Raw genomic sequence first — 13,184 nt, 5'->3', positions numbered from 1 at the left:
CCTATATTGTTATTACTTATTTCTATCACTGTAACACCAAGAAGCCCCAGTCAAGGACCAGGGTCCCATCGTAGTAGGCACTGTGCAAACACAGAACAAAAAGACAGTCCCCAAAAGAACCTAAAAGTATAAATAGTCAAGAGACAATAGATGAATACAGACAGACCAAGGAGGGGAAAAAGACACACTGAGACAATAAGACAGCACGATAAGCAGTGGCCTAAGCACACCAGGAGCCTAACTGTTGTCAAGATTTTTGTAGGCATCACAGTAAAGGAGAGTTTTAAGGAGGGATTTGAAGGAGAACAGTGAAGTGTCTTTGTGGATGTTTAAAAGGAGTCCCTCCCAAGCTTGTCCTATTTTGTTTTCTCTGTTTTCCTGATTTGAAGCAACAGCCCAGCATTAGGTAGCTTGTTGGTGAATAGTAATGCGATTTCTTTAAAGTGAGATACAGCTACTGAGCACATTCCATCAGAGAAAAGGGAAAACAGGGCAGTAACTGCCTGGTGCAACTGGTTTCAAAACACTCTTGATAGTGAACAGTGTCTCCAGCTGTCCTCCAGAGAGACTCCTGTTTTTTTAGATTACTTTTGACTCCACATTTTCCCTTTAGACTATTTGATTATAATGAGGTATAGAATTTAAGTTAACTGGAGATCACTGATAGCAGATCAGGGCAGATAGACCCTGCGTGGACCTATTTTACTGAAGAAGGAGCAAATGAGAGTGTGATGGGGTATATTGGGCCCTTTGAGGCCCCCTATGGAGGCCTCACGGTCTACCACACCCTGCCGCAGAGAAGAAGCAGTGAAGGTGGGTCCTCCAAGCTGAGAGGCTGTAAGGGAGCAGCCAATCAGAGCGCAGCAGGCCCAGTTAAAAGGAACTGCAGCACCTGAGCAAGCAACCAGGTCAGTTGCTGGCTGGAACCAGAAAGATGAGGAAGAGGAGTTGAGCTCTTCAGCCCTGAGGTGAGGGTGAAGAGAATGGGGCTACAGGAAAAGTGGTCTAGGGAATAGCAGCAGTAACTATTACAGGAAGTAGCATGTGGCTGCTATTTATAAGGTGCCTGGATCAGGACCTGGAATAGTGGCTCGGCCCAGATCCCATCACTGGCAGGTTGGCCTAAGCCCTGAGACGGGGATAAGGTTTGTTTAGAGGCTTAAGTGAAGGGCAGGACTTAGGGCTTTCTTCCTGGAGGCTCTGGGGGCAGTGATCTATACCAAGGCAGACATGAACTTAAAGCTACCCTGGAGGGACTAAAGACTGAGCCCAGAGACAGGGATAAAGATGGTAATAAGGGCACAGAGACAGGCCATCTTGAACCTTTTACTTCAAAAGTGTTCCTTCATGTGTTTAGACTGTGTGTGATACAACTGGAGGGCTGAGGCACTGCAGACCCACCTGATGAGGTTAACGGCCAACAGGGGGCACCACGAGCAGAGAGAGAGAATGCAGGTTCGTGCTCACCTGACAGGAGGTGCTCACTTGAGATGAGTTTGCACCATCATGGAGGGGCACTTCAATCTGTTATTCTTTTTACAGAATGGTACCATTTGCTGTGGTAGTTCATTTATGTGGACTTAAATTTTGATTTGCTATGAGAAAATGGAGGTCAGTTATATGAAAAAGTAATCCTATGCTTTAGTTTTTCCAGCTATTTTTCCCTGTTATTGTCTGATGGATCATTTTCTTGGATCGACCTTCCTAGATAAGTCTCTCACCCAGTTCCTTTTTTACATGGCTGCAGTTGGAGTACTTTGGGATAGTAATGCTCATATTGACCCCCCCTAGAAGTTACCCTAAGGATACAGGAGGGGAAGCAGAGGTTTCTTTGCCTGCTTTATGCATCCCGATGAGAACAGAGGTGACTCTAAAAATAAAGATGTCTTATAAGTCTCCTTTAATAAGATAGAGCCCTGGGGTGAAGGTAATAGGTGAATTTAGAAGAAGGTAGAAGGACATGAAATTAATTGTTTGCAAAAGGTTACTGAAATGCTGCTAAAGCGTAAAGTCTAATTTAGAATAGAAAATAAAAATCTCCCTTGCTGCTAAATAAAATAACCTTTGAGTTTTATGCTTCAGCCCAGCTGATGATAATTGATTTAAATACAGCTAGTCAGTATTTACACCGGTATAAATTAGATCAGAATCTGATTATCTAGACCAGTGACAAAGCATGTACATTTTGTGGATTAAGGCTTTCTCAGACAATCACAGTAGCTTTTACACTCTGTGTCCTTGACTAACTCTTTAATTTAATTTTCCTTTTTTTGTCTTGTTTGGAAATCGTATTCAAAGCCCGTGAAATTCACCCATGTCCTTCTGTAGTGGCTGGTCCATACAGAGGTTTGAGTTTATACAGCTGTTAAATTGCCAGAAGTGGTTCTTTTAGCTCAGACAGTAGAGGCTCTTGCTTTTAGAGCTAAAGGCCTTGGGTTCAATCCCCAGGGCATTGTATCCCACATAGATCTTGGGAGAAAACAGGCTGAGTGAGCTTCGCATTCACAGCCAAGTCCATGCATTCTGCCTCCAGGCCCTGCAGAGACTCCATTATGGTTCCCATAATCCATCATGGAGCATGCTGGCACACACCTTCCTCTAAGGGTTCTGGTAGAATTAGCAGCTCTTTTATCACCATCTGAGAGTTCTCTCTGAGCTGCTGGTCTTTACTAGGATTTCCTCAGGACCTGAAAGCTATTTTCAGCAACCAGCTCTGTAGTGGCCACTGAGGCAGAAGACCACCTGGCTGAACTGCTGCTACACAGCCCAGATCTTCGTGTGCAGTTGGTGGAGCCCTCCATGGTGCACCAGAGCTTGGTCCTGGCTGGAGTCATCAGAATCAGGGACTTCCTGGACTACATTTGGAATGCTTCCCCAGTGCTTGGGGTTGCCCATTCCACACACAACCCTGCTGTGTGCTTCAGAAAGCGAGGGCAGCCTTGCCCCCTGCTTCTCACTAATCTTAAGCAAGTCCTGTGGGAGGCCACTCTCTGCTCACGCTTGGCCCTCCAGAGCTTGCCATCAGGCCTCTGCTCCACGGACCCCCTGTTCACCTCTGACACATCACCTAAGCAGGCTGAATGCCACTCAGTGGGTCCATCTCAGAGCCATGCTTCACAAACATCTATTCATGCTCATGCTCCACACTATTCACTTCCTGGCCCTCATGTCCAGTCCTGATACAAAGTTGCAGGACCTGCTGCTACCTGCAGAGGGCAGGGGGGCCAGCCTGTATTCCACCCTAGTCACATGGTCCACCAGGAATCTCGTTTGGTGGCTCCTCCGTTCAGCTCTGAGCATGGTTGTGCCGTTGGCACGGCTCACGGAGTCTCCCAACACTTGGTCTCTCTCACTGCAAAAGAGGCATCGAGCATCTTTGTAGAATGTGTGCAGCTGCAGCCCCTCTTCTGGTGCAGCCAGAACCTCCTGCTGAGCCTGTTTCCCCACACTCCTTGTTTTTGCACTCTCGGTTCATAGCCCCTCTAAGTTGCAACAACTCCTTGTCAACCTCCACCTGGCACTGGCCAAGATGGCCATTCACCAGACTAGGAGGACAAAACTCAACAGGTTAGGTTGGGGGATGGTCTGTGACTGTGTGGCATATTTCTGACACCTCATTGCAGGCCGAGTTCCTCTGGGCAGCTTCCATTGGCTTCTTGGACTCCTTTGAGGATCAGTGAGTACTGTTGAGGGTTCACTGCTTGGCGTCCCCCACTGGATTCCTTGTTTTATCCTTTATGACCCTTGCTTTTGTCCTTGTTTTTTCATTCTTTGTGCCTGTTGGTTGAGGGGTTGGGCCTTTAGTTTTGGGTGAGCCTATGTCCGCCCATCCCAGAATATGCAATAGGCTCATATAGGCCTTCTGCTGGCCCTGAATTTAACCTCAATAAGTATAGAGGAAGTTCTCAGCAAGATCTGATGCTACTGATTTGGTCTTTTAAGTAACAGATATACAGATTAATGAGTAAATTAAGCCTCTGAATTCTGTCTACTTGAAATTGCCAGATACTGTAGCTAAAGTGCTATATTTTGGGTTGGTTTTTTTGCTCGCTCACATGCAGTAGTTTGTACTGATTCCCCTGCCCCTCCCCGCGTGGGGATTTCCCTCCGAGTGGTTTATTTTGATGCGTGGAATTAGATGTAAATAATGATTTGTTTGCTTTGACTACTACATTTTGTAAGACTTCCCTGCTGCTAATAACTGTAGAGGTGTTTAATTATTGAGATGTTTTTATAAAAATGTCATTTAAAAGAGAGACACAGTTTATGTTCTGACTAAATAATTAAACATTATGCAAATGCCAACAATCCCAGTGTTCTGGTTATAGGAACCCCCATACATACAGTGAATTAGTTTATGCTGTAATTAGCAGCAGATATTAGTTTTATCCTCATCTAAATACAGGTGTAGGAGAAACGGGAGGAATAATGTTTATAGGTTTAGGGCCAGATTGCGGCTAGCCTCTGCATAATGGGGATGGAAAGAGGAGCCTCCCCTCCACTCACTTCCCTTGCACCTCCTGTTTGAGAACTGACCACATCACAGTCCACATACATAAGCTGTCCTTGCACTCAGGGGTATTCCTACAGGCACTAACCTCTCAAAAAAGAATGGGGAAGATGCAGGGCCATGCCCAGCTATGGATATTCATGCACACTACAGCCTCTCAAAGAGAGTTGCAGTGACCATTCTCAACAGGAGCTCATCCCTGAGGTAGTGTGACTCCGCAGTCCCCTACTCAATGCTGTCTTTAGGTGCACACTCTGGCCTTTAATAGCTTTAAAATTTAGTTATGCAAATAAATGGTTAAATAAATGGTGTAGTATGAGGCACCTTGAGGTCTGATGTTTGATTAACTTGCTAGTGAATACACTCTACGCTTCTGTATACTGCAGTAAGAGTGTTACTGCATTTTTAAAAACATGTCAAATGTTATAATTTGTTTTGAATTTGTTTCTCTCAAGGTAGTAATAATAGAAACACAGGAATACGATTCAAGACATGCATATGCCAGCAATTCAGCTTTTGAAGTTACCAAACTTGTGATCTCTGGCACTTTATCAACTTCAGAAGCAGTATATTAATTGCTTGGTGTATTCTGGCTGCCAGTAACACTTATGACTCTGATTTGTGTCTGGCCCTGACACCATTCATTCTAATAACCTGTATAGTGGGGTGTGGGAGGACAGCATTCATCTTCATGGCCACACAGTACTTAGGCCCAGATCCTTTACGCTATTTAGGTGCCTAATTCCTGTTGATTTCAGTGCGAGTTAGGTGTCTAAATGCCTTTTGAGGATTTGGATTTTAGTGTCTTGGGGGCTTTAATATTGAATGGTATTTCTTTTTACAGGATACAGTGTTGACATGTGACATGCTGCACCCCCATGGTGCAGCCTGGAAGCTATAGAATTGCTGTGCACTTAACTATCCAGCTAGGGCAGGCTCCCAACAATGCTTTGCTGGTGACAAACAGCAAGCCCTTCGGACCCTGTTATCATCCAACGTGACAGCAGGTGAAGCCACACACCCAACTGAGTTACCTGGCTGTTTTCCAGCCACTCACGAACCAGCAATAGATAGAAGGGCCCCAGCTGGTTCACTCCAGCTTTCTGCTTTGCACCCCATAGTTGCCCTGTCATGAGTCAGAAACCTGACCAGGATCAGTTTATTATTTAGTCTGCTCCTCCCCTCTGCCTAGGAAGGGGGAGAAGAGAATAGTGCTGCAGCCCATCAGGCTTGGGAGAACTTGGGAGGGGAGGAGTGAAGAACCCAGGAGCTGCAGGAGGAGCAGAAATGATGTGGGGGGATTGATTTGTGGGTAGGAAAGTGGAAATAATTGCTGGGCATGGGGATTGTCAGATATGGCAATGATGACCCCAGATCACTCTAGCACTGTCCCCATGACTCCTCCAAGCTTACAAGCAACATGGAGGGACAAGGAAGAGGGTGGAGCTCGGGCTTGAAGCGGTGTGGGCGTATGTGATTGGAGCAGAGTGGATATTGTCAGAGCAACGTCCATGATGGAGGAAATGTAAGAGCAGTGCTGGGGAAGTATAGGGAGGTCTGAGCACTGAAAGGGAATATGGGGATGTTGGAGCAGTGCAGGGAAAAATGGTGAAGAAAGCTTTGCAGTGGGGGATAGTTAGGGAGGGCTTCAGCTCTGTTCCCAGCATTCTCCACATCCATGCCCCCATGTCTGTCCTCCCCCTTCATAAAAACATACCCATTAACTCTCCATGCTAGTCCCTACACTGTTTCTTCATCCTCTCCCCAGTTCCTCAGCCTGTGGGTCCCATCATGATGCCTGCCTCTGTGGGGAGAAGGCTTGAGGAGAGAGAACTCGGCTGTGCTGGACGAGCTGAGACACAGGAGATGAAGAGATGACACCAGAGAAGCGATGGGACTAACATACAGCTAGTGCATTCCATGGCAGGAGTGATTGTTGCCAAGGAGCCAGCAGCTGGTATGTACCTTAACTTTGTATTTTCTGGTTTTCAGAAACTTAAGTTTGTGTTGCCTTATTTCTTCAGTTCCTGTTTTCACAGGTTTAAGTTCAGCCACTCTCCACTTTGTGGAAGTCCACAATGCACCAGTGGGAAATTTTAATGCTGCATTAACAATTTTTTTTGTAGTTGGTGGGGCTACAAAGAACTCTCACGCTGTCTACAAGCCTTCTATCACCATCTGCACAAAATAAATAATAATTTAAGTGCAAATCATCATCTAGTTTAGGTTTGGGGAAAGTACTGTGTGACAAGGTAGAAAACTTTGAAAGAAGCCTTTTCAAAATCCTAGGTCTTTCTAATAAAACCATTTTTTGTAAGTTGCTTTGGATGTTTTCCCAGCACTGTTCTGAATCATATTTTATTTTGTTGGAAGAAGTTGTCAAATAGTTCTATCATACCTTCAGAAATCTACACATATAGTGCTTCTACTTCAACTCTCCCTTTGACTTGTGTAATTCCACTGACTTCAATGGAATGACGACTAATTTACACCAATGTCAGTGAAAGGAGAATCACCTCCAGTGTGTCATTTGTTTGTTTTTTTGCTCACTCACACACTCAGTTTCATACAGTATGAGTCTAGCTTTCCAAAATACTCTTGAAACTGCACTTCCTGTGTTCTTAGAGGTGTTAGAGATAGGATGAACTATGAACCAGAGACATGCCAAATTGCAATATGAAGTTGGTTAACATCTGTATTTAGAAACTTAAAAGAAGCCCATTTCCCTATTAGCATAAGCTTGTTTTTAAAGTAAGGTAAAGTTATTGCTCAGCATTTATTTTTAGCTTGTATGTTACATTTGTGAGTAAATGTTTGTGCTTATTGATATATTAGTGGACTGACTGAACCGGAAATCCAAATTCTTTATTCTTATATCATTTTTCTTTGCCTGAACCCACCAAGAACTTCATCTTTAGCAGGTCTGTCTATTTCTATTTTGGATTTTAGACTACGATTCCCTAAGCAATAGTGACACCAAATAAATAGGGTTTCCAGATTTATGCAATAGCCAGGAAAAGATTAAAATATTCTCCTTTTCCATGAGATCATGTAACAAAAGATTTATAATGTAATGCATGCACCCAAGGGAAAGGATAAAGGTTGTGCAGGCAGTGCATTTTCTGACTTTTGATCATGTCACTCCGCAACCTTTTTCCCCCTTTACATGTAATTTTGTATGGAGTTATTTATTTGTTAAATACTGACAATGAGTGGCACTGCACAAGACCTATATAAAGACATTGTTGCTGCTCCTAGCAGATTAAAATCTAAAAGCAGTTTATAATACTGAAAACCACTATCTGTCTCTCACAAATCAGCTTATTCATCAAAACATGTATTTGTTTTGGTTTTAAATCTATACAGATGAAATGAGATGTGTATTTTTATGCTCTGAAAATATACCTATAACCCATAAGAAACATTCTGTACTTTTATTACAAGTTACAGTAGTGTGGTAGTATATCAAGGCCTCAATGGATATAGGGATTTCATTGTGCTAGGCACTGTATGAACACATAGGGAAAGAAAATCCTTGCCCTAAAAAGTTTACAGTTTAAACTGACAAAGGTGTGGGTGGGAAGGAACAGAAGCACCAAAAGGCAAAGTTACTTGCCCAAGGTTACACAAGCAGGTTAGTGACAGAACGGGGAATAGATTCCAGTTATCGTCCGGTTTCTGACTGACTGAACCACAAGTTTGTTCTCTGAGCCAGTTAGATGCAGCTGTCTGATAAGTGAAAAATGGCAGCCCAAGCAAAGCAAAACTCAAATTAAGCTTCACTCCTGCCTCTCCACCAAACCACGTGCTAAGCCATACCCTCTTTTTCTCTCAACTCTAATTCTTACCCATTTTACCACTCTTCTTCCATTTCTCTCTCTCTAGGAAAGCCAAAGGGCTAGCAGTATGGAAGCAGAACAAACAAGGCTCCACAGTGCTGAAAGAATTAGGAGAAAGTACAGGTGCCAGGCAAAGGGAGCTCCAAACTTGATGAATAGTGACAACTTATGGCTCCATTAAAGAATCTGAATATAAATCAGTCATTTGGTATAACAGAAATATTCACTAATATACAGTAAAATCACCACTCGTCTGGTGTTTCTTGTAACACTTTGACTTCAGTTTGACATTTACTTTTGATAAATGCCTTGGCAAACAACTTGCAGAAGACAATCTTTATTATGCTGAGATACCATTATAGACCATTGATTGCTACTATCTCTTTAATGTTGGTGTAGAATAGACTGACTGCCCTGGGTCATCTTTCACCAAGCTGAAGTGGAACACTAAGGGTATAAACTTCTCTTTCATTTTATAGTGGTTTCTCTTCAAGCGCTGCTTTTAAAAATGAACCTGTTTTATTGGAAGAGTTAATCTATTTCAATTGCACTTTCAAATTAAAACTGGTGTAGACCTATGAACTATGCTCCTAAAATTCAGTTGTTTGTAGGAGTAGAGTACATGGGACTATAGGATAAATCAAGAATGAAGATAAGATTTGTTGAGGAATTACAGGTGTGAGATACCGTTCAGTTTCCAAGGTGTACTGCCACTCTCTTCAGAAACAAGTAACATTATGAAGCTTCTATCAAAGAGCCCAAATTTCTTTTGCTGAAGTTACACAATTCTCCTAAACTGTGCAATTTTCTATTTTTCATATGGTGAAACATGCCTATTTGCTTACTATTGGATTGGGGCAGGTTGATGGTTGGTGTCCTTACTCAGAATTTTTTCTGTTCTCTATTTTGACTTCCTTGTCAGGCAGCTAACCTAAGAGGAATAAGTTGGATTTTGTGGAGAGCTCTATTTGTAGTTATTCTATTGATGGTGAAGTTAATAGTTCAGGGGTGGCCAAACCGCAGCTCGCGAGCCGCATGCGGCTCTTTTACAGTTAAAGTGCGGCTCATGGAGCACCCCATGCTCCCTCTCATTCTCCACCTACCAGACTGGTGCAGCGGGGCAGGGGGGAAGGCTCAGGGCTTCTGCCCTGCAGCACGGTGGTGGAGCTAGGGACTCCTGCTCATTGGGGAGGGGGATCTTGGGGCTGGAGACCCGCCCCCGAAGGGTTGAAGCCTCTAGCCTGACTACTCCACTACAGGAATAAAGTCCCAAGCCCCAGCAGGTGCACCCTGGCTCTCAAAGTTCTGAAGATTGTTATATGCAGCTCAGAGGATCAGTAAGTTTGGCCACCCCTGTAATAGTTGAATAATGTCAAAGTATAGCTATACTGGCATAGCTATACCAGCAAACCATTCTAATATAGATTAAGCATTACTGAATGAAGGGAAAATAGTAGGGGAAGATAGTCCTTATGAAACAATTACCATTTAAAATGGCTTTTTAATAAAGTTTATACTAGTTTCCTGCGTGAAATTAGCTACACTGGAAAAAATCACTTTTATGAAAGTATACCTGAATCTACACTAACCCTTTTGCCAGTATAGAAATGTTGCAAAGAAAATCACATCCTTAACTGACATTACTAAACCTGCTAAAGTTTCTAGCATTGACTACCTGGCCTAAGCTGGGTAGGGGACAAGAGTTTATTACACAAAAGAGCTATTATGCGACACTTGGAGAGGAAAAAGGATTGCATATTGTTAATTAACTAGAACTACACAGCAGAAGTACCTCCATAACTCTTGAGGGTTGCTACCCGTGCTAATTTTGATGATGCTGTTTGATTTTGATGGTAGCTTGCAGACCCTGAAAGCATGCTGGAATACCTTTTGAGATAGGTGCAATGAAACAATGGAAGGAGGATACCTAATGACAAAGTTAGAGGATAAAAAATGTGACAATCATACATAGGGAGTAAAGTTACCATTGGCCTTATTCAGTTTGATGTAAAATGTGGTATTTTGTTACTGTAGAGGAATAGAGATATCTGTCAACGCTGCTTAGTTAATTTTCATTACTTCAAAACTGTATCTACATTTCAATAGACATGTGTGCTCATCTCTGTGTTACCTTACTATTGTTTCATTAAATAAAGCCCACCATACAAAAAGAGGATAAATTTGGACTTTACTTCATGTGTGGACTGTGTTTGTAAAGAAGGTGTCAACTCAAGCAGACAGTGGGCTACAGATGTGAAGAAGGCAAGCCACCACTACGTCTCCTACAAAGGTGTGAAAAGAGTGCATGTGGGAATAGTATAGGGAAATAGGCAGTAAAACTCAGAAGAAAAAATAACATTTAGGTTTGGTCTAAGCACAGTTTCTGTGCTAGTATAACTATTTCAGGTAAAGCGTTGTTTGTTCAGCCCATAGTGTGGATGCAGTTATACGCATATAAAGGTGCCTTGTACAGGTGGGGGCAAGTTGACAACTCTCACATGGTGTTGCACTTACGTGTTGTGAACTAAGATGACATATGTCAGCAGAAGGCTCCCAGCTATCGATTTGTTGATCTCCTGCCATCAGCAATATGAAGCCATATGCAAGATGACAATACTAGAATAGCTTATCTTCCTTCCCATGTAGGAATAAGATGTACTGGTATAAGCACTTTTATTCCCATATAACAGCACCCCCATTTGGGGTGTTGTACCCCTCTAATGATACTGCCACCGTTAGAATGGTACAACTTGTGAGGGACCTGGTGTAAAGTGATAGAACTTTTACGTGCATACAAGGCCTTTGCTGATTCTTCCCTGCCTCCTAGCTCATGTCTGACTTCAGAGAGTCCTCTTTAATAACAGGAATAATACAGAAACTAGAGGGCCTACATGCTAGTGTGAAGCAATAGAATTGTTCTTTAGTTTAAGTGGTGGACGGCTCCTGTGTTTGTAGCTGAACAATCCCCTCTTTGCTCTTAGCCCTGTATGGCAAAAGTGCTCATTAAAGAGGGCAACCCCTTATTTTTTTTAATAGCAGCATGGCACCCATTATGGCTGGTTGAAGGAGAAGACAGGGCCTCGGTTTAGCCTGTAAGAGATGCTCCCAGCCATGTCCAGGTGTCTATTTGACCACCACCCAAAAGGGAGCCTGGGACAGGCCTGACCAAGCAAGAGTCAGAAGAACCCTGAAGCTGCCACAAGCTGATGGAAAATCTCCTCTAGCTGAGCTACAAGAGACTCCTCCACCCAAATTTACAGGTCACCTGTCCTAAAGTGACCAGATGTCCCAATTTTATAGGGACAGCCCTGCTAGTTGGCGCTTTGTCTTATATACATGCCTATTCCACCCCGTCCTGATTTTTCACGTTTGGTATCCTGTCACTCTGGGAACCTGTATCTTGCCAGAGAGGATACACGTAAAGCCTAGACAAGCAATTGCAGACCCAAATCTCCTCCCCAACCCAGTAGTACCGCTCGTTAGAAGTAGAACGATAGAGCTACTGTAGCACCATCGCGCGAGATTTATTTATAGAACCAGGAGCGAGACTGACAGGAAGCTGAGCCAATGAGAGGCGCCTCGTGGGAAGCTGGCGGTTGGCCGGCCGCGGAGCATCCTTTGGCCAATGGGGCAGCCGCCCAAGCTGCAGGGGGCGGGCTCTCCAGGCCGCCGGCGGAAGAGTGGCCGTTGCCGCTCTACGAGGCGGCGCGGGGTGGAGTTGCTGGCGGTCGGGCAGGGCAGGAGCTGCCTCAGCCCCTGCCGGCGAGGAGGTGCGAGCGGTGGCATCTCCCTGCTCCCTCCCCCCGCCACCTGGTGGGAGCCCGGGTGGCCCGGACCCAGGTGAGCGCGGTGGCGGCCGGGCCACGTCCCCTGCTCAGCGCGCGGCGGGGGGTATCGGGCCGGTCCCCTGGGCTGAGCCGGCGGCGAACGCTGCCCGCCCGGTGCCGCTGCCGGAGGAGCCGGGGATCCTCCCCGCCCCCCACCGCAGGGCTGCGCGGCGCCGTCCGGCGGCTGCGCGTGGGGGATCCTCAGCGGGGTCTCACTGCCCGCGCCCCAGCCGGGCTCCCCTCCCTCCCTACCTGGGCGGGCGGGGGAAGTGATGGGCGCCCCGGGCAGGGAGCGCGTCTCCGGAAGCTCTCCTCCCTCCCCGTAGAGGCTGCCCCCGCCCCGCGCGGACCCCGGCGCTGGTTATTTATCGCCGCTGCCGGAGCAGCCCGGCCGGCGGCGGCAGCAGCAGCCGCCGCCGCCGCCAGGGACTGACTGACTGACTGACTGACTGGATGCGTGAGTGGCGGGGCGGCGATTGGCAGGTTCGCGCGGCTGGGGCGCTCCGGTCTCCTTCCCCGGCGTCGTGTGTGTGATGCCAGCCGGGCTCCCGGGATGTCACGGCGAGCAAACGCAGGGCTGACGGTCGGAGAGAAACTTCCTCGGTGAGCGGGCTGCGAGCGAGAGCGTCCGAGGGAGCCGGGGTCGTAGTCCAGCCTTAATTCGACTCGTGCTCTAGGAATTATCCAGGGTCTTGCTCTTGCCGAGCCTGTGTCCGGGAAACCCAGGGCCCAGCAGGGTGGCATGGCCTTGACTCGTTGACTTTTGTTCTGCTCAAGTTGTTATGAGGCTTACATTATTTATCAGTCTTGAGCCACCCCACTGATGCTCAGTGATTGAAGTATTGATAGTATTGAACGCAATATACAGGAGAGACTTACAAATTTTACCTCTTAATCCTCACAGCCATCCTGTGAAGGAGGGGCTAGTGTTCTCGTTTTTTGCGTAGGAGGAGGAAAGTGTAGCAGAGAGGTTTCCTGCTTGGATGCAGTAGAGCTAGCTAGTGTCAA

At 45.7% G+C, this 13,184-nt stretch overlaps 1 protein-coding gene and 1 long non-coding RNA gene across 5 annotated transcripts in view; both read left to right on the top strand.

Annotated features, from left to right (window-relative positions):
• The first annotated feature begins 5,364 nt into the window (after positions 1-5,364).
• Positions 5,365-10,520, top strand: LOC137160956 (uncharacterized). Its single transcript, XR_010922014.1, has 3 exons — positions 5,365-5,517; positions 6,279-6,467; positions 8,396-10,520. It is a non-coding gene; the product is annotated as an uncharacterized lncRNA (long non-coding RNA).
• A 1,540-nt stretch (positions 10,521-12,060) lies between these two features.
• MGAT4A (alpha-1,3-mannosyl-glycoprotein 4-beta-N-acetylglucosaminyltransferase A) overlaps positions 12,061-13,184 on the top strand; it is a 117,347-nt gene continuing 116,223 nt past the window's right edge. For 3 of the 4 annotated variants that reach the window (XM_067559996.1, XM_067559998.1, XM_067559999.1), the window contains exon 1: positions 12,061-12,189. The gene's annotated coding sequence lies outside the window, so the exon portion shown is untranslated. Of the gene's footprint in view, positions 12,190-12,632; positions 12,780-13,184 lie in introns of those variants that run through there. The other variant, XM_067559997.1, reaches the window with a different exon arrangement.

The sequence above is a fragment of the Emydura macquarii genome, unplaced genomic scaffold, assembly GCF_026122565.2.
Source record: "Emydura macquarii macquarii isolate MOO-44397 ecotype Brisbane River unplaced genomic scaffold, CSIRO-AGI_Emac_v2 contig_2207, whole genome shotgun sequence".
In the NCBI taxonomy this organism is placed as follows: Eukaryota; Metazoa; Chordata; order Testudines; family Chelidae; genus Emydura; species Emydura macquarii.
The sequence above is the reverse complement of the archived record's forward strand: the minus strand, read 5'-3'. Positions and strand labels throughout refer to the sequence as shown.